The following is a 27,611-nucleotide window of genomic DNA, read 5'->3' on the forward strand; positions in this document are numbered from 1 at the left end:
GTATAGCGATTGGTCTGAAGTTTGATATATCAGAAGAATTACCACCTTTGTGTATAGGTAATGTGAAGAATGTTTTCCATATTGCTGGGACATATGATTCAGAGATGGATTGGTTAATCAGGATGGAAACATGATAGGTTAGAGGTTCAGCAGCAATCTGTAGGAAGTAGGAAGGAAGATTATCTGCTGAGGGGGAGCAAGGTTTGAGCTTGGAGAGTAAGGATTTAATATAGTTAGTTGAAACAGACTTAAGGGAAAAGGTGTTAGCAGGATGAGGAGGACAGGTAAGGATTTTGGAGTTGTTAGCATTTTTTGTCGTGGGAAGAGCGTTTATTATGGCAGTTATTGACTTAATAAAATGATTGTTAAATGCAGTAGCAGTTTCTTCTGCTGTTTTATTTGGGCATGGGTTAGGAGGGGAAGAGTTTCCTGGGTGTAGTATATGGTTGATTGAGTTCCAGAATTTTTTTGGGTCTGTTTGTAGGGTAGTGGGAGGGTTAGCATAGAAGTTAGGCCTGTCTTTGTTGATAACTTTCTTTATTTGATTCCTAAGTTCTTTATAGGTCTGTAGGAGAGAAGGGGTTTTAGTTTTAGTCCATAGTTTCCATATCTTATCATGGTTTTTCATCAGGGTACGAGTAGATTTGGTCAGCCAAGGAGCATAGTTAGTTTTGACTCTTATTGTGCAGAGAGGAGCCAGAGAGTCAAGGATGTTAAGGAAGGTGGAGTTAAAGGAGTGGACAGCCTCATCTAAGGGGAGAGTGGTGAGATGGGACCAGTTTATTCTAGAGAGCTGGTCAATGAAAGAGTCAGAGCTGAAAGATGAGGTATTACGGGATGTGATGAACTTGAAAGATCTGGTGATCTGGGGAGTATTTCTGGTAACTGTGACAGGGCATTGATCACTAAGGGCATTTGGTAGAGTGTGAGGGTTATGGTAGTTTTGGGGGTGAGACACCAAAATCCAGTAAAGAAGAGACTGTGGAAGGTGTGATTTATTAATATAGGTAGAGGTAGTGATTAGTTGCTCGACCCTATGTAAGTTGTTACAAGAGGTAGTATTGGGAGTTTGTACTGACATCCAGTCTATGTTAAGATCCCCTAGTATGATGGTTTCATTGTGTATGGCCTGGGAGAGGTGGGATAGAATGTTCTCAAGTATGCTAAGATTGTCTCCTGGGGGATATAAATTGCTATAACAGTTATGGTGGTAAAGTTGTTAAGTTTAACATTAGCAAGTAGGAGTTCAGCTGTAGAGAAAGAGGGAAGGGGGAGGACTGGAGTAGTTATAGAGAGGTGATCAGGATATAAAATGGCTATACCACCTCCTATTTTCTTTTGTCTGTCAAGTCTAAGGATGCTATAGCCAGGTGGGGTAATTTCACTATCTTGATAGTTTGGTTTTAGCCATGTTTCGGGTTAGGGTGACAATGTCTGGAGTGTAGTTTGCTAACCAGCCATGGAGGTCCTGAACTTTATTTACTAAACTCCTAAGGTTGATAGAGCAGAAAGATATTTGCTTTTTAGAGGGAGTAAAGTTGGTTGGGTTTTGTACAGTAGGAGTATAGTTGAAGGTGGGGTGGGAGGGACCTGGGTTAGGATGGATGTCCCCTGATAGAAGTAGTGGTTTGAAGTAGAGTAATTGTTTAAGTGGGGAGGCATTTTTTTTATGCTTAGAGGAGGTTGGGAGAGGGGGGTATCCCAACAGAGTGAAGCTGTGGTGAGACCAGAATTAGTAGTAGCCAGGCAGTAGCCATTCATATGACTCCTATCTTTTCATCATTCTTGACAAGCTAATTCTTTGTTTTCAGTAAGTACTGCTTGATTTGTGTCTAACTTCAGACTATCTGTCTAAATACTTCATCCTTAAATTTTCAGGGTCTGTGTATTAGTTTCCTCTAAAGTGTTTGGCAATGTTCTGTAAAAACTCAGACACCTTGAGTGATATTTTTCCTGCAAAAACACAACTGAACATTTTCCATTACTTTGTTGCACACAGGACAACTAGTTTGCAGTGACAAGCACTGTCTCCATAGCTGCAAACCGGATACACCTGACAGTGATTGATATTCTCACTCCAACTGTCTAATTAATTAAAAAGGGTCTGTGGCCATGACTATGAACTTTCCTACTGTCTTTATTACTGGCTTGCTGGATAAAGGCATCCTGAGGCAATGCAGAAATTGCCTCATGTTTACTGACAACCAGTTAATTCTCAAACAATCTGACATGGTATGTGAGAGATGTAGTTACACAATATCACTGGAGGCAAAGCTCTCACATAAAAGTACTCCTAATGTCAATAAGGTTGTCAGTTGTACGCATGCTGCACCCATCATGCACAATTCAAAGCAGACATATCAACCCACATATGCTGAGGCAATTAAATGTAACCTTCCTAAACCACAAAGACCTCCTAGATGAAGTAGACATAAAAAATATCCTCAGCAGCCCCAGATGAGCTCTTTCAAAATAACACCCACATCAACACATAGAGCTACATCTCATGGAGCCTCTACCTCTAAGCCCATAAGGCAAGCCACCACACAATCCAGCATTCCACTCATTTTAGACTCCATCATGAGACACACTGGTGTCCGTCTTACCAGGCTGAGTAAGGAGAAAGTCACGATAAGTTGCTTATCAGGCCAAGGCATTCGATTCAATACCCCACTCGGGCATTGCTGACAAACTCAAGAGGTTAGGTACAAACCCATATGTCACCTGGTGGAGAGCCAACTGGCTCACAGATAGGACCCAGGAAATTAGAATTAGGGAGTCCACCTCTACAAAGAGGTCATTCCCAAGTGGAATCCGTCAAGGATCATTCCTTGGACCACTCCTTTTTGGCATTTACTTCTCAGAAGTCAAGGCCAATGTCAGTGGTCTCTGGCTGACTAAATTTGAAGATGACTGCAAATTAGGAGCTGTCATTGAATCTCACACTGACACAAATGTTCTCTAGGAGGGGATTACGCAGATAAACAACTGGTGTCTAAGCCATGGACTAAAAAATGCCAAGAAATGCATAATAGTATCCTTTGGGAAGTCATCCATCCCTGGTAACTATTATATTGACAACATACCCCTTAGAGTTGACCCAGTGGTCAGGGACTTAGGGACACACATAGATAGTAATCTAGCTTTGACCATCATGTGTATACAGTGGTGAGGAAATCATTTTATGTTGCGCAACTTATAAACAAAGATATGGTATCTAAGTCCAATAAAGTCATTGTTTCACTGTATTCGGCATTCATTAGACCTATCATTGAGTACAGTGCCCCTTTTGGTATGTACCTAACCAGGCATATCCAAGAATTGGAACGTCCACAGAGGTTCCTCACTAAAAGAATACAGGGAGTAAGTAAAATGTCCTCTGCAGACCACCTCAATGACCTATCCCTGTATTCTGTCTTCCACAGGCTTTTGAGGGGAGATGTATGCCTGGCATACAGGGCATTTTCAGACCCCATTCTGATGTACCTCCTGCATATCCACAAAACAAACAGCACCAGAATTACCCATTCTAAAGACTTAAACCTTGCCTGTGAAATAAACCGGACCTGCTGGAGAGATAGGTTTGTATCCGAGAGACTACCTCGTCTATGGAACAGGCTCCCCAAACATGTGAAGCAGAGTTCATCTCTAACCCAATTCAAGTGCAAGTTGGACAATTGGATGGGAAACCAGAAATTCATCCCTGGTTTGGCATGTATGTCTCTAATAGACACATGCAGTCTGTAAATGGTTCATCTCCCATGGCTATGCTTACACTTATCAAGGGTATCAGAACTCGTCACTTTGGGCTGCATGGCTAGGCTTAAAAAGGCCCTTGTAGTTGTTAGCATAATGAACATTGATGGTTAGCCTAATAAACATTGATGAACCTATACAGGCAGCCATCAGGGGTTTTGTTGTAAAGTACCTCCCCTGACACTTTGGTGGGGCTGACAGTTCCAACAATAAAACAAAATATGTGATTTTGCAATGTTTAGAGTTTCATTATGTTTCTGGTGGTGGCAGAACCAGTGATGTGTTGGGAGTATTCTGTGGTAGGAAGCAGTACATGCTTGCTAAATGCAAACCTGCCCTGTTTGATTAGACATTTGTTAATGCTATTGCATTTTCTCAACAGCAATTTCCTTAAGAAGTCTGTAAGCTTCTGCACTACCCTTTCAGCATTGTGAGCAGTCTTCAATATGATACTGAGTCAAAGGCTTTAGTGAAGTCCTTATAGTCTATATCCACTAACATTCCTTTGCTTTGCTGCAATTCAGTCATGTGACCACATGAGGTTTGAATGGTTGCTGGTTTTGCAAAAGAAGCCATGTTGGCTTGACTCTTTAAGCTTATTGTCCCTTAGAACAGCCTCAAGACTTTTTCTATGGAGACTCTTAATCACCTTACTGGTCAGTAATAGTAGTTTATCTAACTGGTCCTACTACCTCCCTTGAACAAGGGGATAAATGGCATTGTTTTTGGTCATCTGGTACTTTCACAATGGCCCATAATGTTTTAGAGATTTCTTTGAGTGGTTCTCTGTGGTACTTGTTAGGTGTTTTAAGTACTGACTGGTACCTTACCTGGACCTTCTGCTTTCTCCTGCTGTAAGCTGACCATTTCCTTTTCAGAACCCTCCCTCCATATTTGACTTTTTGTCCACCTCTTATCACATACTTTCATCACAATATCCTTCTCTCATTTCCTTTTTGTGTGACTACTGAAGCCAAAAGACTCATGCAATACCTCAGAGACATTCTTGTCATACCACCCCCCCCCCCTTTCATGATCAGCCTGTTTAAGTCGGTGAACCCTTCTTCCTGTCTGTAATGTATTTTAAAATGTCTTTCCATCCTTAGTTTTTCTAGTCTGGTCTTGTCTTCCTATATTGGTGTAACACACATGTCTGTAACAACAATGCTCTGTGTTTTGAAGAGAAGCCGCTGTGTATGAACCAGCTAAGGCAATGAGACACTCTCCATACAGGGCCAGTTAAGGTAGGGTAGTAAAGGGAAATTGTGATGGAGAAGAAAGGGAGAATGTAGAAGTCTTGGATTAGGAGGATGTTACGAAAAGGAGGATTATGGATGGGGTGATACTATGTGAGCATCAGTCCCTGCTAGGCTCTCCAGATTATAATTTACTGAGGCTTCCATAATGTTAACACTGTCTGGCAAATGAATAAGCATTTGAGCAAACAACATTGCCTCTAATTCCACTTATCACCTCTGTGGTGCTGTATGGGTTAATGCTGGTGTTTCTCCCACTTTCCTCTTTCATAAATCACCTCTCATTTGTGCAGCTTACTATGTAGTGCATTTTGTAAACACAGACAATGTACTGATATGTTGTTCCTTCTTATTCTCCTTCTGAATATTAGCAAGGTGTTACAAACAGGTCTTGCAGCTTTGCTCAAATGGCTGAGAAAAAGAAGGCTGCATATTCAGTTCCAAAACAGAAAATCTTGCTTTCTGGAACAGCAGTGAGGCTGTGCAGTATCTTGTCAAAATAGACTTTACTCTTTCAGGTACCTTGGGAAACTAGCTTGATCCATCCACTTCATTATTAATGCACTCAGCTGGCACCTAGAATGCAAAAATAAATAATTCATTTATGATATGCCGAAAGTTCTTAGGCTACCTTTGTCCAGAAACCAGATTAACCATAGTTAAGAGAGTACTGTTTCCTCACCTGCAGATCGATTACCTTTCTTCTGTTCAATGCTTGACAGTAACCTACAAAGTTTGCAGGTTTGATTTTGCTTCATGCTCCTTTCACTGCTGGGGAGCACCATTGTGTTCCCATAACAGAGTAAGCTGACTTTGTACTAAAGAGAGCTTGATTTCATTTTTGTGCTACCCTACATAAATTACGGTTTCCTTGTCATTACCTTCACCTTTCCTGCAGCTGTCTGGCTCACAGATGTATTATCAGCTTGGGTTCAGTATTAACAATTTTATCAATTAGAGAAGTCTCATACTAGAACACCTTCTGTTTTTGGACTAGGCAGCTGAAATTATTCCTCTTGTAGCAGTTAGGGAAGTTAACATTCCTTCCCCCAGAAATGAACTTCTTCTCTGTTAGAAAAATAGCCAGATTTATTTATTCATTATGGATTTGGTAACCAGAGCAAACTATGCAATAGATACAATAGCAGTAGTGCAGTTTAATAGGGTAAGATCTACACATTTAAACTGGGCTTTCCCGTGCAACCCGAATGTCACTCACTAATTTGATTTATACAGGTGGCAATTTACTGCTGCCTCTCTCCATCAGAGACATAGGAACCAGACCAGGGGTGAATTTCAGATTACCCACCCATTGGTCCAAGTTACACTTAAATAGAGATGGGAAGAACTCTGCTTCACATGCATGGTGAGCCTATCCCAGAGAATGGGAATTCTCTAAGAAACATAGCTGTGTCTCCAACATGTCCTATTTATATTGCAAATAAAATTTAGGTCTGGCTTTGTTCTTACGGCCAGAGCTGAGGACTAAAAACAGACCAGGAAAAAAGTAGTTTACTTACCTGGTTAACAAATAAATTAATCATTTGCCATTAGTCACTTATGTACCCTCCCACCTTTTGGCTTTTGGGCATTCCATCTGTTACAGATCTGTTAGTTGTCTGATGTGTAACAGGTGTGATGCCCAACCTGACAGAACATAATCTGCAACCATATGTATTCACATTAGGCTCATGTGCAGTTGTGCCCTAGCCTAACACATTTATTAAAGTAAATACCAACACAAAGTTGATTGAGTTAAAAGGGTGGTGTAGTGGTGCAACACATGACATTGTTGGCTTATAAGAAGAAGTTCTCCATTTCGATTACTGGCCGGGGTGCTTTCTGTGCAGAGTGTGCATGCCCTTCCTCTGTTCATGTGGGTTTCCTCCGACTACTCTGGGCACCTCCCACATTCCAAAGACATGCAGTGGGTGGACTGGATACTCTACATTGGCCATAGATGTGTGTGTGTGTGTGTGTGTGTGTGTGTGTGTGTGTGTGTGTGTGTGTGTGTGTGTGTGTGTGTGTGTGTGTGTGTGTGTGTGTATGAAGTGAAAGAATGACTGCCGTAGGGACTATAGGGACAGCCATCTGGTGACTGTCCCTATGGTCCCTATGGCAGTCGGGACAATAGGGACAGCCACGTGGTGGTGTGGACCTTGGTCTAGATGATTGTCACTGTGAAAGTGACACCCCAACTCCATGAATAAAATGAGGAAAGGGGTTATGGATATGGTTACATATATGTATAGATTTACTATCAAAATATTGAAAGCACTTACCAAGACTGTCGGAAGGTCGAACAGAGAGGTGCAAAGAGGCAAAACTGTGAACGCAAATCCTGTCAACTTGGAAACATCAACACATAGCTTGTGTTTGCAGTTTTGAGTGTCAGAGTTTTGAACTGGATTGCACTGCAGTGGGGATCGGGAAAATTACCCTTTTCCTCACTGTAGTGCAATCTTGGAGTTAGAATATATAAGTAGCAGGCAGTGGTGGGGGGGCAGTGGGGCTTGCCCCTCTGCAAAACAGTAGAAATATGTATGCATGATAGTCAAAGTATTTTTCGGATGGAGAGCAGTCCAGTCACTGTCGAATGTCGATTCTTTCCTTCCGAAGGAATCAACATTCTGAGCAGTTGGCTTGATGGTTTTATGTTGTTTCAGTTCAGGGATGTGAACAGTAGTGGTAAGTGGTTTCAATATTTTGATAGTAAACATATATGTATAGCTATCTATATATATATATATATATATGGATCTGCTTTGAAATCCCAACAGCCATATGACTGATGGTCAGATACCTGAAACAAAAATAGTAAGCTTGAAAAACCCGAATGTCAACTTTTCCCCAAGGTAAGTAAACACTTGCCCAACATGCCCTTTTCTCCACTGTAGTGCAATCCTGGAATTGGGTGCCATGAGTTTCATTTATGTTTGGGGAAGTGTTTACTTATTCTGGGAAATAGTCGACATTTGGATTTTTCAAGTTTCACTATTTTGTTTCAGGTATCTGACCATCAATCATATGGGCATCGGGATTTCAAACTAGATCCATATATATATATATGTGTGTGTGTGTGTGTGTGTGTGTGTGTGTGTGTGTGTGTGTGTGTATAAATTTTTTACCCAAACAAACAAAAATGGCCAGGCGTACTTACGTGAAATTGCACTTTTGCAGAAGTATGCCTGCAGCTAGAGGGAGCTGTGGGGGAATGACTGTTGCGGAGAACATACTACAGTGCGGATAAGGGAAAACTTCCCTTCTCCTCACTGTAGTGTGATCTCGTAGTGAGAATATTAAAGTAGGGGTGTGTGGGGGGCACAGCCCCCCTCATGGAAGGTGCAGGGGGGGCTTGCCCCCTTGCATAAATGTTAATTTACTGTTTTTTTCTTTTTCTTTTGAACACACTTTAGCAAAAGTGCTTTTTCAGTGAATAGCGCTTTCGCTAAAGTGTGTTGGTGATAGTGGATTCGGACTGTTGAACTTTCGTTCAACAGTCCCAAGATCAATATATATATACACACACACACACACACAAATAAGAACTGACACTAAAACATTACTATTTTGAAGATTAAGCACATGTCTTTAAACACAAATGAGACTTAATCTGAATAAAAGACAATCAAGGCACACATTTAAATTGCATGTAAAAGCACTCCCATTATCATACTATTAATCGATTCAAATAACTGCAATAAAAAATGCTTAAAATAGTGGTAATAAGACAAAAAGAATGTGAAAAATATTCACAAGCATACTAACTTGGCAAAAACTGCTTTGAGTTCTCCAGTATTTGTGAATAAGAGTGAGAACAATTTGAAGTACATTTTGGAGTGGATTAAATACAAAATTCCAAGTGCTTTCATTAGACAAAAGCCTAATGGGGCTGTGATGATGTGGGGTATTGCCAGCTATGCCAGGAGAAGTAGGGCAGTGAATGCGTAACATATGCCAGCATATTTAGCTGGAATGTTGTAAAAAATTATTATGTCATTTTTTATATTAAACTGGTTTGTACAGGTGTTTGTGATGAAAGTGTATTTGTAAAGCTGCTTGTGTTAAAAATGTACCAACAGTAGGACCTGCTGGACAGAAAAGAAATATACCTGTATGTCAGACTGTACTGTAACTCTTGAAATGAATATATTACAAAAAAGGATACTGGAAGAGAAAAGGTTAATCTCAGTCCAGCTAACTTTGAAAAATAGTCTGAAATGAAATTACCTGTTTTAGGCCATAAAGTTTGTATCTTACAGTTCTGATTACAGCCAGAGACAAAATGTCTATGAAAACTACCAGGAATCCTACTGTATTGTCCTTAGGGTTGAACTAATTGCTACCCTGGAAGGTGGAAGTTTTTTATAGGTTCATAGGTGTTTACTAGGTTAACAACACAAGGGCCCTTTTAAGCCTAGCCATGCATCCCAAATCTCTGGCAAGTTCTGATACTCTGGATAAGTGTAAGAATGGGTCTGGGAGATAAACCATTTAGAAGTTACCTGTGTCCATTAGAGACATAGGTGCCAAACCAGGAATGAATTTCTGGTTTCCTATCCAATTGTCCAAATTGCACTTGAATTGGGTTAGGGAGGAACTCTGCTTCACATGGATGGGGAGCATGTTCCACAGACAGGGTAGTCTCTGGGATACATACCTATCTCTCCAGCAGGTACTATTTATATCACAGGCAAGGGTTAAGTCTTTAGAATGCATAATTCTGGTATTGTTTGTTTTGTGAATATGCAGGAGGTCTATCAGAGTGGGGTCTGACAATGCCCTGTATGCCAGGTATAGATCTCCCCTAAAAAGCATGTAGGAGACAGAATACAGGGATAGGGTTTTGAGGCTGTCTGCATAGGACATTTTACTTATGACCTGTATTCTTTTAGTGAGGAACCTCTGTGGATGTTCCGATTGTTGGATATGCCTGGTTAGGTACCTACCAAAGGGGGCATTGTACTCAATGATAGGTCTGATGAATGCCGAATACAGTGGAACAATAACTTTCTTGGACCTAGATGCCATACCTTTGTTTATAAGTTGTGCAAAACTGAATGATTTCTTCACCACTGTAGACACATGATGGTCAAAAGTTAGATTATTATGTGTGTCCCTAAGTCCCTGACTACTGTGTCATAGGTAGGTAGGTAGATAGGTAGGTACTAGGCTATTGGCCCTAGGGCCTATGTAAGCCTAGCCAAAAAAGGACTATGGCTTTCATCATCCAAGAAAATAATTTTCCTGTGCCCCTGTCAAGTAGAGCCACAGAAGTGATCCCTGGGGTGAATTTCCTATTTCCCATCCAATCATCAAGATTTTTCTTGAAGAGTGCTAATAAGGTAGTCTGTTCCAGAGTATGTGAAGTCTCTGGGACAGGAATCTATCCCTCCAGCATGTTCTGTTTATTGTGGTGACAAGGTTTAGGTCCCTAGAGCGTGTAGCTCGGAGGGATTGGGATTTCTTTAAGTGGAGCATGTCCAACAGCTCTGGGTTTGACATAGCTTTGTATGTTAGGCAGAGATCACCTCTGAGTAGGCGATATGCGATGGAGTAAAGCTGGAGTTTTTTGAGACGGTCTGCATAGGGCATCTGTTTGAGGCTAGTAATCCTCTTTGTGAGGTATTTCTGCAGCCTTTCCAGTTGTTGTAGATGTCTTGTGAGGTACATACCAAAAGGGGCGTTGTACTCTATAATGGGTCTAATGAGTGATGAGTAGAGGGGAACAATGACCTCTTTTTTTCTGGATGAGAAACCTTTTGTGATGAGGTGTGCCACGTAGAAGGATTTTCTGACTACTGTGGTGATGTGATTATCAAAGAAGAGACTACTGTCCACTTGTGTCCCAAGATCTCTTATCACACTTTCAGTGTTAAGTAGACTACCCCCTATGTGGTAGTTCATGGGTACAGAGTTTTTACCAAAGGGGATGACAATACACTTTTTGGCATTGAGCTTGATGACATGGCTTTGACACCAGGCATCTGTCTCAGTGAGGTCCTTTTGTAGGATGTCCACATCATTAGGAGTTTCGATTATGGCTCCTAGTTTGCAGTCATCTGCGAACTTAGTTAGCCAAATACCTTCTTTGTTAGCCTGTACTTCAGAGAAGTAGATACCAAACAGGAGTGGACACAGGACTGAACCCTGTGGTACTCCACTTGTCACTGGTCTGAAGTTGGATTTGGAGTCTGATACTTTCACAGTGTGGGTTCTGTCAGTAAGCCAGTTGGCAACCCATCTTGTGACATAGGGATTTATACCTAGTTTAGTGAGTTTATCTATAATTCCAGAGTGAGGGATTGTGTCGAACGCCTTGGCGAGATCTAGATAGGCTGTGTAAACCACCTTACCCTCATCTATGGCTTTGGTGACTGCTTCAAAGAAGTTTATCAGGTTTAGGAGACATGATCTGCCTTTTACAAACCTGAACTGTGTGGGGTCAAGACTTTGGAGATTACCAATGTCTTTGTTTATGAGGTCCATGATGATACATTCCATGGCCTTACAGACCAGGCTCGTCAGACTAATGTGGTGGTAGTTCCCAGGGTCTGTTGTGGCTCCACCTTTGTGGAGTGGGATAACCGTCACATGGCGCCATTCAATGGTCACAAAACCTGAGGTGAGGCTATGACTGAACATGGTACTTAAGTGGGGTGCCAGCTCATTCTGTAGTTCATGTAGAATGCAGCCTGGGATGTTTTCAGGTCCCATGGATGCTGTGTTCTTGGCTTTGGAGAGTGAGGTTTTTATCTGTGCAGCCATGATTACAGGAACTTTTGCATTCTTCTAGTATAGAAATGGGCCCTTTAGGGGGTGAGAGGGGGGTAAAGTTAGCACTGAACCTATCTGCCAGGATGTTGGCAATATCAGTTGGTTCTGTATATTTAGTGCCATTGTGCTGTAACTCCGAGCAGATCTGAGTGTTGCCATTGAGATTCTTGACATAGCTATAGAATGCTTTGTGGTTGTCTTTAGAATCAGTGGCAATTTTGTTTTCATAACTAGCTTTGGAGGATTTTATGAGGTATCTCAGCTTCTTACTGAGGCTGACCAGGGAGTTCCTCCAATCATGGGATTTTACTCTTTTTTGCAACAGTTTTTTTTCTTCTGTTGTAGAGTTTGTTTATGGCAGATGACCACCAGATTGGCTTCCTTTTTTGGAGGATAGCATCTTGGGTCTGTTAGGGATAGCATGATCCATGCACTCGTGTAAGTGCTTATAAAGTGTATTTGTGTAGGATACAGCAGTCGTACCTCTATTGTCCATCTGCATGGGTGTTGTGAAGTTTTCCACTTCTGTCTTAAGAAGCGTGAAGTTGGCGTTGGAGAAAGTTTTTACAGTTGTTTCCCTAATGGGGTGTGGGGGCAATATGTGGATGTCTAGGGTGATTAGCTTGTGGTCGGATCTGACCAATGAGGAATTGACCTCTGGTGTAGAACACTGGTCACCCATGTTGGTAATGACCAGGTCTAGGATAGTGCTGCCCCTGGTGGGGTCAACTCTAAGGGGTATGTTGTCAATATGATATTTACCAGGGATGGATGACTTCCAAAAGGATACTACTATGCATTTCTTGGCATTAATTTCAGCCCATGGTTCTGACACCAGTTGTTTGTCTGTGTCAGCCCCTCCTTGAGCACATTTGATTCAGTGTGAGATTCAATGACAACTCCTAATTTGCAATCATCTGCAAATTTAGTCAGCCAGAGACCACTGGCATTGGCCTTGACTTCTGAGAAGTAAATGTGAAAAAGGAGTGGTCCAAGGACTAATCCTTCACTTGTGACTGGCCTCTTTGTAGAGGTGGACTCCCCAGTTCTAACTTCCTGGGTCCTGTCTGTGACCCAGTTGGCTATCCACTGGGTGACATATGGGTTTGTACCTAACCTCCCGAGTTTGCCAACAATGCCCGAGTGGAGTATTGAGTCAAATGCCTTGGACAGGTCAACGTAGGCAGTGTGAACAATTTTGCCCTCCTCCATTGTTTTCGTGACCTTCTCAAAGAAGTTCACCAGATTGAGTAGGCACGATCTGCCCTTGACAAAACCAAACTGGGTTGGGTCCAGTGTCTGGGGGTTTACTATATCTCTAGTGATCATCTTCATGATAATTCTTTCCATGGCTTTACATACAAGACTAGTGAGACTTATGGGTCTGTAGTTTCCAGGTTCTGTACATGGCCCACCTTTGTGCAGAGAGATGACTGTTCCTTTCTCCATTCATGAGGCATGAAACCTGTTTGGAGGCGACAGTTAAACAGTAATTCCAGAGGCCCTGATAGGTAATTTTTCATGCTATTTAGAAGGCATCCAGGGTTATTGTCTTGACCAGTTGATACAGTGTTCTTGGTGTTAGAGGGAGCATTAAGGACCTGTTCCCTAGTGCTAGTAGGTGGAGTTATATTTGATGATATTTCCTGAGGGAAAGTTGAGGGGAAGAGACTGCTAAAGTTGGAGCTGAATTTATCATTCAGTAGGTTTGCTATATCTTCTGGCTCATTACAGGTGGCTCCATTTACAATGAGCTCTGCACACAATTGTGTATTGTCTTTGAGGTTGCTGACATAGCTAAAGAATGCTTTGTGGTTGTACTTGGCCTAGGAGGCCAAACTTACCTCAAACTTGGCTTTGGAAGACTTTATTTGTTCTCTGAGTTGTTTGTTTAATTTGATGAGAGTGTTTTTTTTTTCCTTCTGGGTGCTGCACCTCCTAATTTTTGCAATGATTTTCTTCCTCCTGTTATACAGCCTATTGATTTTTTGATTCTACCAGGGTGGCTTGTATTTTAGTTAGTTCTGTAATTCTTCCTGGTGGGTACAGCTGCCTCTGTGCAGCTATTAACACATTTATACAGGGTTTCTTTGAACAGTTCTACATAGGCAGCAGTGTTCTTAGGGTCTATAGGGGCTTAGAATTATTCCAGGTTCTCACTCAATAGCAGGAGGTTAGCCTTAGAATAGTTCCTGAATATTCCAGGTTTAGCTGGGGGTCCATGTTTTATTTTTACTTCAAAGGACACCATTTTGTGATCTGACCTTACCAGGGAAGGCATTACACTAGGGGGTGTGCAGCATTCTCCTATATTAGTGAGGACCAGATCCAGTATGGTTGCACCCCTGGTTGGTGTATTGACTATGTTGTCCAGGGAGTTTGTGTTTACAAAATCCAGGAATCTCAGTGCATGTATGCTTGATATTGTATAGGATTCCCAGTTAATAGTGGGGTAATTAAAGTCACACATGAATATAGTATTGGGATGGATGGTTAGTGTTTTTAATAAGTTTAAATACATGATATGGGTTTCCTGGATCATAGAAGAGGACCTGTAGCTTGCAAGGAAGTGGTATTAGATTTTACCTATGGTGATTTGAACATGGAGCAGCTCAAGTGCATTGTCCTGTTAGACCAGCCTTGAAGTATATTTATTTTTGATGCAAATAGACACACTTCCACCTTTAGTCCCTGCCTGTGAAGTAGCTGGTCTAAATGTGTGGAAGGCATTCTAACCTTGCACTATTTGTGTGCTGTGCATGGCTTTAAGGTATGTGTCAGTGACTGCACAGATTTCAGCATTCTCTAGGGTAAAGAGAGCTTCTAGGGGGTGGAGTTTTTTGTTTAGACTCCTAGCATTGAGCAGTAATACCTTTAGATTTTCTTGGTTTTGATTTGCTATGTCAGAAGTGCTTTCAGTTTGGCATTGCCAAAAAAAAGCACTATAGGGAAGGCAATGTTTTAGCTAATAATTAAAATCGTAGACAGGAGAGGTGCAGACCATCCCTGGCAAAGCAGCATGGTCTGTTGACCATCTCCTTCCATGCTGACAAATATTGCACCCTCTTAGAATGACACAAGAAACTAAGCCAATTATTAAAGTCAATCATCTTTTGTTTGTATTGTGGCATCACCCTTGTAGAAGATAAAATGCTGCTGAATGCTAGGCTCATACCAGCCTGAGACACATATTCCGAGAGCTCCATGATGTCTCTCTTCATATAGTGTAGGGACGTACGTCTCAGGTCATTTACTCCCACATGGACTATGACTCAGTCATATTGGTAACTGTGGTCCAATGACCAGAGTGCATGGGTAATGTGGTGGATCCTAGCCCCTGATAAGCAACTGACCATGACTTTCTCCTTACTCATCCCGGTGAGAGGGACATTGGTGTGTCTTACAATGGAGTCTCCAATGACTAGAATGTTGGATTGTGTAGTGGCTTAGCTTATTGGTTAACAGTATAGGCTCCATGAGTTGTAGCTTTATGTATTGATGTAGGTGTTGTTTTGGAAGAGTGCATTTAGGGCTGCTGAGGGTATTTGTTATATGTACTTCATCTAGGAGGGACACATAGCATTTTTTGAAATGGTTTTATAGCTTCTGGCTGCTACAACATATCTTAGCAAAGCTCTATGTGTGTGTATGGTGACGGATTCACTTTATAAGCTCAAAATTATAAAATCTCGAATTACAGAATCTAGAGCCCATAAAGTACAAAATCTAAATACTTGAAACCACACAATCACGAAGCCCTAAATCCAGAAACCGCAAAACCATGAAATTCAAACTCCCAACACTTTCAAACACCATTACAACACACACACGCACAACTAAACAAACACACACACCTACCCTTATTATATGCAGGGGGCTGTGACCCCCACACTCCCCCTACTTAAATATTCTAACTCCAAGGTCGCACTACATACACACAGACACAAAACATCCCCACACAAACTACATCCCTCTCACAAACACACACACATCACAGTAACAACACACACTACAGCCCCTACCCAACACCCTTAAACATAAACACTTACCTGAATCCACGAACACAGCGCAACACCAGAACCACTAATTCAAAATCATCCACATTCGATATTTTGAATTTCACGCTTCTGGGGTTGCGATCTTCTGATCCTTCCACTTTATGAACTCGAGATACTGAAATTCGAGATTTCAGTATTTTGAGCTTATAAAGTGTTCCCATGGTGACACATATGTGCTAGATTCTGGGTCAGTTTCTAGTAAAGGAGGTAGTGTGAGAACCAGAGTCAGATAACCAGATGTGTGTGATGTCTTTCTGTAATCCAGCATTGAAATGACATTTAAATACTAGATGAGACAGAAGACTCAGAGCATTTGTTTATGAAACTTGACAAAGAAGGATCACTTAGCCACTTCATCTTGCCTTGCTTTAATAAATAACCAGGGAAAAGTAATTATTTAGATCAGTCATGAATATATAGTGAGATTAGTTAAGTACTGTTTTCTCTTTCTGTGTGAATCTATCCTTCTGTGTTATTTTTAATATTCCTTGTGACTGAAACCCTGGTTTATCGTAATTAGATATTTAGCATTTTCATCTAATTTTATTACGTATTATCAAATATATGCAAATGTTTCATTGTGGCTGGTCTTTTAGAAAATATTTTAACCTTTAGAGTACTTACATTCATTTGGTGACACTGTGGCCACTTCTGAAATCCTTGCTGCATTGGTCAAACACTACCATTTGTATTAGTATTCATTTTACTAAGTATAATTGGATACCCTGGTAAGAGCCTTAGAGTGCTCTAGTGGCAGTATCTACCTTATAGTCTGGGCAGAGGAGGCATAGCCATGTGCCAGCCATGTGTGTGTGTGTGTGTGTGTGTGTGTGTGTGTGTGTGTGTGTGTGTGTGTGTGTGTGTGTGTGTGTGTATGTGTGCATGTGTGAGCGTGTGTATGTGTGTGAAAATCAAATCTCAAAGTGTGTGTGGGTCAGCTACTTGGAGCAGGGACACAGAGCACTGGTTTCACAGAGAGGATGGTGGAGGACTTGGCTTGGAACACTCGGTTGAGGACTCAGCTCTACAGCTGTGTCAGTGGGAAGCCTTATTTGGGGCCTGGAGAGAGAGGGAAACCCAGCCTCAAAACTGAGTGTGTTCTTTGTGTGCTCTCAAGGGAAATTGTGCTTGGTGCAGACAGCTGCATCTGGAAATACTGTGTGTATCTATCTTTGTTCCAAGTGAGCATCCGTCACCGGTGTCCATGGTGGGGATTCAGACTCCTTGATTACTGGCCAAGAGGAGGGACATCACAGGGACTTAAAGCTGTGATATGCATTCTTACTTCAGGTTTACATTTGCAGATCCTAATATGCAGGTAAAGCATACAGCTATGTCATTAGGTGTCAGAGTGTATTTCATTTATAATTCTACTGGCAGTTGGCATGTGGCTGTCTGCTTCACGTTGCTGGTTTTAACATGGAGAAGACTATACATAAGCTATCACACAGGCTATATGAACATGTATATGTCACCATGACAGGAATTTGTCTGTTATTCCTGTTCCTGTTTCAAATCCAGTGTGATACAGTAGTAATTAGGAGTTTACACACCCCTTTTTACTTTAAGATGAACTTGATTCATGATCACATTACGAATTACAATGGGTTAAATCTGGTTGCGATAATACGTAAGTACCCAAACTTCTTCCCTAGTAGTCAAACCTCAGACTACTTCTACTATCCTACAACCTTCACTCCTCTCACTGTACCAACCTCCCTCTTGTCTCTCCATCTTGAAACTGTTGGGTTTACTGTATCACCCTTCCTCTTGTTATTCGGTTCATGTACTTTAAATACTCTCATTCAGCTGAGAGTAAATACCTTAAAGCAATGTTGTAATATTAATATGTCACTTGCCAAATACTTTATGAACCTAAAAATGATTGTTTAATTTCATTAACTGCATACGTTTGTTTGCTGTTTTTTTGTTTTGGTTGTATAGCCCAGGGTGGTCATGAAAATGGCCCACTGACGTAAGTATTATTCCCTGTCATCTAATGTATAAATATAAATATAAATATAAATATAAATAAATGCCCTTTAAAGAAGCTGGGCTGGATTTGGAAAACATCGTCACATCGTGGCAACTGAATCTGCTTGATAAGAATTCACATGCAAGGATGCGTGTGATTCAGAAAAACAAGATGCACAACATGTCAGTGGTGAGCAGCATGGTCTAGCATGATGTATGCTAATGGCCATATAATAACAGTTCCCTATTAAATCAATGAAAGATTAGCTTTTCGAAATGCTAAACATTGACATCTAATCTCCGAAATGGCAAAACCGCAAATGGTCACCTAAGCAAATTTTTTCTCAGGGAAAAAATTTGCTTGGCTGTTACTGAGAATTTGCCCTTTACCCTGATGTAGAGCAATCTCAGAGTTAGTGTATTTAGTTAGGGGGGTACATCCCCCCACATGGGGTGAAGCCCCCCACTTAATTAGAGTTTAAATGTTTTTGTGGTGTCGGTCTGCCAAGCAAATTTTTTTTCCATGGGAAAAAATTTGCTTAGGTGGCCATTCATGGTTTTGCCATTTTGGAGTTAAGCTGTTGATGTTTTGCATTTTGACAAGCTAAACTTTCATCGATATAATAGGGAAGCATAATAACATAGTAATGAACTTTATTAAAATGAGCATCTCCATGTATGATAATAAGGAAAAATAAAATTGCAGAGTGATTCAGTAATGTATAAATACCACAAACCTGAACTCCATCTACTGTATATTTGAACATGGTTCATGTTCAGACTAAGTAAATCACTAACAAATGTTAAGGGTTGTGGCAGCTTTAGTAAATATGTACCTACAAATGGCTGTTATTGCTGCCGCCATGCATAACGGTCTGTGACATTGTCCCTGGAGGTGCAAACTCTTTTGAACAGGAGTAACATTTCATGGGCTTCATAACACCAACATCGTGGCTTGGTACCATGTTATAGGGAAACCATTCATGAAATTATGGATGTGTCAGCATCATCTGCAACAACATGGGAGTCAGAGAGTATCTATCCTAGTGGGTACTAAGGTTTCTGTGTCTTTCAGTGACCCACTTGGGGCACAGTCAGGGTATTGCAGGCATCTGCCTAGAGAATACTCCATCACTTAGTTCGTGTCATGTATCAATATGCGAGGGACCACATGTGGTTCCCACGTACTCCAGAGGACAGAGACAACTCCATGTGAGAATTCTATGATAGAACTCATTTCTTTGAGGTAATGGGGGCCATAGACTGACACTGAAATAAAGGCCCCACCTGGTGAACTAGAAAGGAGGCATGTGAATCAAAAAGGGTATCATCCCATCAACAGGCAGGTGGTCTGTAACATACAGGATATCATTTACAATGTGTGTGCCGGCCACCAAGGCAGTTTTCATGACTCCCACATATGGCATGCCTGTGGCCTGTGACCACTGATGCCAGATATGCCCTGGAACCCTGGCTCATGTCACCCATAAGAAATCCACAAAACCAGACTATGCATAAAACCATGTGCAAATTGCAAAGAAGAAACTGTTAAAGGCACACTTTTGCTGCCTTGATTCTTCAAGTAGCACTCTGCAGTATTACCTCTTCAGGTGGTCCTCTGCAGTATTACCTTATCAGGCACCACTCTGCAGTATTACCTCATCAGGTGGCACTCTACAGTATTACCTCATCAAGTGGCACTCTGCAGTGTTACCTCATGTGGTACCCTGCAGTATTACCTCTTCAGGCGGCACTCTGCAGTATTACCTCATCAGGTGGCACTCTGCAGTATTACCTCATAAAGTGGCATTCTTCAGTATTACCTCTTCAGGTGGCACTCTGCAGTATTACCTCATCATGTATGTTAAAAGAGTGCCCATGTATGCACTGTTACACAGTATTATACTTAGCAGTTGTAACAGGTGATCTCTTGCAAAGCCAGCAGTTCCAAGCACAACGGGTAGTGAAGGCAGAGTCAGATGAGGAATCGACAGTAGGAAATGACCATGCCTGACTGAGATGGGTACAATACACTGTGGCACTAGCAAAGAGGTAGCAACTTGCATATAGCTTCAGAATGTAGTATACAAAGAGTTTATCAGATACACCAAAGTAAGACTAAAGCATGCAAAACCAAAACCAGGCTGTGCTTACTCATGTATAAACTGGCCATTCTGTGTGTCAGACATAGGCAACTGGTGTTACAATGTACAAAGGGCAATACACGGTTATCATCACTTACCCATGTATAGGCTGGTGACTCTGTGTATCAGACAGGTGAAGAAATTACAGGAGGGTATGTCTTTTACAGGAAAGTGTACGAGTGTTAGTCCTGAAGAGAATGGAAACAAAAAGTTATTTTTTGTGAAATGTTAGTACTGGGGGGGCCTTTAATATTAAGAAGGGCCAATGTCGCTGGAGGTGTGGGATGCAGTAGGGGGCTGTGGTGGTGTGAGTGTGAGTCTGCAGTGACACAGCCTCAGCAGTTGTAGCAGCACTGTGTCTCAGTGTATTTGGCAGGTCCAGGACATGCATTGCAGGGGGTTCAGCATCCCATGCACACCACTGCCAATGAGAGGTGACTATACCAGAAGTTAGACTTGATGTACCATGACCCAGGTGAGATGCTGGTGTGCTGAGTGAACTTAACCAACATCCATTATGAGATGAACCACTGTGACAGCCATGGGGATGGTTTCCCCTAGGAGTAAACACTTCTGTAATATATGTTGCTATAGAGGTGCTAGCACTGTGAGTATGAGACTGCAGTCATTCTTGGCCACATTGGCTACCATCTGTGGCTGTAACAGGTGACCAGCTCTGAGGACAGATTCTTACCCCTGGAAGGTGAGACAGAGAAGTCATTCCACATTCCAGTGTCTGATTCAGTCTATCCAAGGAATTATGCATACAGGACATGCACTCCTGTAGGTCATCTCACACCCTGCATCACCCTCACTATCTCTGACATCATTGTGGTACTAGCATAAGCCTCCATGATGGCCCTCCATATACTCTGGTCTGCAGCCACTGAAACACTAGCTTTGGGGGGGGGGCAGTTACCGTATCTCCAGTGAGAATCATGACTAGAGAAGGAGAGGTGCTCCTTTTAGAGTGCAGAGCTAATGTGAGGAGGATCGAGAGAAATAGCAGCTGCACAGGAGAAGAGTGGGTTGCGTGCAAACCAAATTGATCCACAGTAGATAAGATTTCATTGGCACTCCATCTATCATTGGACCACCTGGAAAACAACAGCAGCCATGTGTGCATGTTATTCATTCATTTTAGTTCAACATTCAACACAGTCATACCTCAGCAATTGATAGAGAAGCTAACTCAACTAGGGATCAGCAGTTGGACACTGGACTTCCTTACTGAAAGGCCACAAACAGTATGTGCAGGAAAGAGCACCTCAAACAGTATTGTTCTGAGCCCTCTGCTATTCACTCTGCTAATGTACAACTGCACTGTCCAGTACAGCTCTAATCATATAATCAGTTTGCAGATCATACCACAGCTGTGGGTCTCATCAGCAATGAGGAAGAAACAGCCTGTAGACAGGAGGTGAGACAACTGATAACCTGGTGTGGTAACAACAATATGGCAATCAGTGTGAATAAGACCAATTATGAATTTCAGAAGAAACCATAAGACGCATCCCCCAAACACAATCAATGGGAAACAGTGGAGAGGGTAAAAAGCACAAATTTTCTTGGAGTGCACATCTTGGAAGGCTTGTCTTGGTCTGTGAACACAAATGCCATTGCAAAAAAAGCACAGCGATGCCTACACTTTCTGTGAAGTTTGGGAAGAGCAAATCTACCAGCCTCTGTTCTCACAACATTCTACAGGGGCACAATTGAGAACATCCTGACAAACAGTTTTACAGCTTGGTATGGCAATTGCTCCATCACAGACCACAAGTCCCTCCAAAGAGTGGTAAAAGCAGCCGAAAAGATTGTCAGGACCATATTACCATCTATTCAATACTTGCACCAGTCTTGTTGTCTCAACAGAGCCAGGAAAATAGTCATGGACTGCACTCACCCTACATATGGTCTGTTCCTGCATCTAACATCTGGGAGGCATTATTGTAGCATACGTTGCAAAATGGCCAGATTTAGCAGAAGCTTCTATCCTCTGGCCATCAGGCTAATGAACTCCAATAGTAACTTATATCTATCTCACTTGACATGAGGGACAGTAGGTAATATGACGAGTGAGAAGAATATTTGCGTGCAATAACCTTAAAGGGTCTTAAATACACTGTGCAATTAATCTAACAGTATAATCTTATTTCTGTGCAATATCCGCTGATGCTAAGACAGCATCCTAAACATTAATTAACAGCTGTTAAATTTTTGTGCAATAAATATCGTGTCTCCTTAGACTAGAGCCAAGAGAATCCTGTGCAATAAGTAGTTGTGGAATTCTGTGCAATAAAAAAACGTGCCGCTTTAGCTTAGTAAATGTCTGTTGATATGTAAAACAGTAAATATTATGTTGTAGGAATGTCTAAATGTAGTAATGTGAATTGCTGTATATGTCAGATGTTTGTACACAGAGCCTAAAGTAACATAATTTTGTTCAGTTGCACTTGTTGTGGAGTCTGATTGACAATAAAGTTTACTCTGACTTTGACCAAGACAGTGCCACAGTGAGATTATATGCTTCAGATTGTCTTGCTTTTACTGTTAACAGTAGAGGGGATTCATTCCCAAAATGCATACCTTTTCTACACCAGTGCTACTTTTATTATTACTGCCAGATCACAAAGGTAGCAATATGACTGTACATGCACCATCTTGTATATGTGAGAAAGCGAATCAGGACGCTAAGTCTCTGCTTCCACATTGTGGGGATGGCTGTCGGTTCAATACTTGCCAGTCATGTTATCAAGAAAACTATTTAAGGTTTATTTTTGTATCTTATTACAATAACTGAAGCATTATATGGGGAAAACATGTCTGATGTTTGGGAAGGTGGCTTAATGGTTAAGGTGTTTGCCTTACAAACACAAGGTGCAGGGTTTGAGTCTCATAAAGGATAACTGGCTAGGCTTAAAATGGCTCGCAAGGGCAATTAGCCTAGTACTAATCTATGTTTCTGTGAGGCCATTTTTTGCTTGGGCTAAAGGAAAGTCTCTCTGTTGATCAGTGGCAGTGAAAAACATTGAGCAGCCTGCCTGCCCCTGTGGGAGTGGTTACTGACTTGAAACTGTAGTTTTATTGGCCATTCTGGGTCAATTCCAAAACTCCTTCATCTTCCTCTCTTAAAACCTGGTTGCCTCGTGGTTTTGGCGTCTTTTCAGGCTTGTTGGCTGTTGGTGAAGCACCCACCAAGAGGAGAAAACGCGGAGAGAAGAAAGGAGCCACTTTTGAGACTTTAAGTATTTTTCCTCTGTTTATTTGCTAAGTTTTGCTGCATAGCCGCCTATTTTGAGCATTTTCTGGCTTGTTAAATCTGATTTCTGCATTAGTAACTGTATTTAGAGCACAACCTAGAGCTGTTTACTGAATTTCCTGTTTGCACATATTTTTAAAATCGTTTTTTTTTTTCAAAACTTGCATTTTATCTGTCTTTGGCCTAGCAATCTTGTGTGGGGTCATTTACTGCACTGTTATAACTTGTTGATACTTGTTAACCTCTGCTATCTCTGAAAAAACAAAAAAACAAAAAAAATCTTGCTTTTTTCCTACTTTTCTGAGATTTAAAAAAGTTCAGTTACAGGCTTGCTGTTCTTGAACTGTTTGTAAGTTTCTGTGAGGCCATTTTTTGCTTGGGCTAAAGGAAAGTCTCTCTGTTGATCAGTGGCAGTGAAAAACATTGAGCAGCCTGCCTGCCCCTGTGGGAGTGGTTACTGGCTTGAAACTGTAGTTTTATTGGCCATTTTGGGTCAATTCCAAAACTCCTTCATCTTCCTCTCTTAAAACCCTTTTTTGCGTGGTTTTGCGCGTTTTTGTGCATAGCGCAACAGCGGGCAACGCCGCCTAATTGTGTTTAAACTATTCCTGGCTCCACAAAGTCTGCTCTTCACTTTTTCCCTTAGAATTGCTCTATCTCTCAATTTAAACACCATATTCTCATTCTAAGGCCCTTCACTGATCCAATTAAGTAATCCTACAAGTTAGCACTATTAAACCGTAAGCACAACTTACTCTTATACTCTCTACAATTACCCTGTCTTCTATTGGTCCGTCTTAAATTCAGTTTCCCTATTACTCTAGCATGTCCAAAGGTCAGTCAATGGTTTCCTCTCCAGTCCAGCTGGTGAATCAGGGAATTTTGAGGCAATGTTACAACTGTCTCATGTACACGGACAACCCTCTCCTCCTCCAAACAGGTTCAAATATATGTGAGAGATGCAACTATTTAGCCAAACTGGAGGCTGAGCTCTCTCATCTCAAAACTGGTGTAACCAGTCAGGAGGAGAAGGTAACCTCACACAACACAATTCCAGTATCACATAGTCCCACCACATCAGTGAACCAAACACATAAATACACAAAAACATACTCGGAGGCTCTAAATAAAAATCTACCTATGCAACAGAGACCTCCAAAGCAGACATCCAAGCAAATGCTACCTCAAAACAAAACACACACAACACATAACCCACAAAGTCAGTGTGCCAAGCAGCCACAGCCCTTAAGGCTGAATAACACACCTGATACTCTTGTTATAGGTGACTCTATTGTCAGACACACTGACGTCCCGCTCACCAGGCTGAATAAAGAGAAGGTCACAGTGAGCTGCCTGTCGGGTGCTAGGATCCGACACATAACGCAAGCACTCAGGTCACTCCAAAGCAAATACAAATATGACTCAGTCATTGTACATGCTGGTGTGCATGACCTGAGACGTACCTCCCTGGACTACATGAAAAGAGACATAGAGGAGCTCTCTGATCATGTAGCCCAGGCTGGTATGACCCTGACCTTGAGCAGCATCTTACCCTCACCTAGAATGATGCCACAGTACAAAGACAAAATGATCGATTTTAACAATTGGCTAAAATTTTGGTGTCATTCAAAGGGGATCCAGTGTCTGTCAGCCTGGGATGACATGCTCGACAAGCCACGTTGCTTCACTAGGGACGGCTTGCACCTGTCACCACTGGGCTTTTGGATATTGGCAAAGGCTCTTGCCACCCCCATAGTGCCTTTTTTAGGCAAGGCACAAAAGTCAAACCCACCCCCATAGACAGCACAAGGAACAAGAAACTAAGGGTAATGCTGCTAAACGCCAGAAGTCTTAACCTCAAGATGCATGCACTCGAAGCTCTCCTCAGTATGGAGAACATCGATATCTGTGCAGTGACAGAAACCTGGTTCAAGGCTCCAGAGATCACCCTAGCACTACCAGGCTATACCTCATATCATGCTTTTCGGCCCCAAAACCTGGACCGAACCACAAAAGGAGGGGGAGTTTCCATATTTATCAAGGATATCCACACCTCCAGGTTAGTGGCATTGCACGAAGTATCGGAGACCATCCATGTGCAACTAACAGTGGGCAAGACTGCTTTTCAGTTTATAGCATCCTACAGACCACCCTCTCAAAGTCAGGAATCCCATTCGGCTTTCCTGAAAACATTGGAGAACATGAAGATCTCTCCGAACACCATTATATTGGGCGACTTCAACTACCCAAACATTGACTGGAAGCACTACTCAAGCCCCAGCACCTTAGCCCAAAGATTCCTGGAAATTATAAACTCAAATGCAATGGAACAACTAGTCACCACTCCCACAAGAGGGGACAACATACTAGACCTGATCATTACCAACATGGGGACTCTATGCTCCACACCAGAAGTATATCCCTCATTGGTAAGATCAGACCATAAATTTATTTCACTGGATGTCCACATCCCGACCCCACCCCCAGCCCAGAAAACCACAGTGAAAAACTTCTCAAAAGCGAACTTCTCACTTCTCAAAACCGAAGTGGAATCCTTCAAGGCCCCAGGGCCAGTGGAAACTACAGCCCAAACTGCAGAATCCTATATAAATGCATTCTACGGACATCTCCAGGAATGCATGGATCATGCTATCCCAAACAAAACCAAGACTCAATCATCCAAAGGCAGGCGCCCAGTCTGGTGGACCCCTGCCATAAATAAACTGTACAACAGAAGGAGGAAGCTACTACATGATAGAGCAAAATCCCTAATAGGGAAGGCATCTCTGATCAGTACTAGCAAAAAATTACGATCCCTCATAAAATCCTCCAAGGCCAGCTTTGAGAGACAAATTGCACAGGACACCAAAGACAATCATAAGGCTTTTTTCAGTTATGTTAAAAACCTGGGATGCAACTCCCAGACTTGTTCTGAGTTGATTCTAAACGACAAAAATACACTGAACCCACAGACATCGCCAATATCCTGGCAGACAGGTTCAGTGAAAACTTCTCCACCCCCTCCCCCCCCAAAAGAGCAAGTATCTATCCCGGCAGAGGGCTGCCTCCCAAACATCTCAGATGCTCAGGTGAAGGCTGCCCTCTCCAAAGCAAAAACAACTGCTTCCATGGGACGGATGGCGTCCCAGGTTGCGCCCTACATGAACTCCAAGAGGAACTAATCCCTCAAATAAAACAGCTATACAATCTCAGCCTCACTACAGGATATGTGCCCACAGAATGGCGTACAGCAACAGTGGTCCCACTCCACAAAGGTGGAGCCTCTACGGACCCTGGAAACTATCGCCCCATAAGCCTGACTAGCTTAGTCTGCAAGGCTATGGAGAGGATCATCATGGAGCTCATAAACAAAGACATTGGGGACCTACAGACACTAGATCCTACCCAGTTCGGCTTTGTCAAGGGCAGATCCTGCCTTTTGAACCTGGTTGACTTCTTCGAAACAGTCACCAAAGCCATAGATGAAGGGAAGGTAGTCCACACAGCCTATCTGGACCTTGCAAAGGCATTTGACACAATACCCCACTCGGGCATCATAGATAAGCTATCCAGCTTAAATATAAACCCCTATGTCACAAGATGGGTTGCAAACTGGCTCAAAGACAGAACCCACAGAGTGAAAGTTGCTGGAGCCATGTCAGACTCGAAACCGGTCACAAGTGGCATCCCACAGGGTTCTGTCCTGGGACCACTCTTGTTCGGTATATACTTTTCCGAGGTACAGGCAAACGTGAGAGGACTATGGCTCACCAAGTTCGCAGATGACTGCAAACTGGGCGCCATAATCAACTCTCCAGCTGACACAAACATCCTTCAAAAAGGTCTCACAGAGACAGATAACTGGTGCCAGTGCCATGGTTTAAAGCTAAATGCCAAAAAATGTATAGTCATACCCTTTGGCAAAAACAATGTGCCCACAAATTACCACATAGGCGGAAACCAATTAAGTACAGAGAAAGTTATTAGGGACCTGGGGACCCAAGTTGATAGCAATCTCTCCTTTGAAAACCACATTGCCAAAGTGGTTAGAAAGACCTTCTACATAGCCCACCTCATCACGAAGGGTTTCACATCTAGATCAAGAGAGGTAATCGTGCCCCTTTATTCATCCCTCATCAGGCCCATCATAGAATACAATGCCCCTTTTGGGATGTACCTTACCCAACACCTGCAGCAATTAGAAAGACCCCAAAAGTATCTCACCAAGAGGATCAAGGGTCTCAAACAGATGCCATATGCTGCTCGGTTAAAAACTCCAGCTCTACTCAGTTGCATACCGCCTACTTGAGGCGATCTATGCCTGACATACAAAGCTATGTCAAATCCAGAATTAATGGACATGCTCCACCTCAGTAAATCTAAATCC

Source organism: Protopterus annectens, chromosome 13.part0 (assembly GCF_019279795.1).
Source record: "Protopterus annectens isolate FY-2018-M chromosome 13.part0, PAN1.0, whole genome shotgun sequence".
In the NCBI taxonomy this organism is placed as follows: Eukaryota; Metazoa; Chordata; order Ceratodontiformes; family Protopteridae; genus Protopterus; species Protopterus annectens.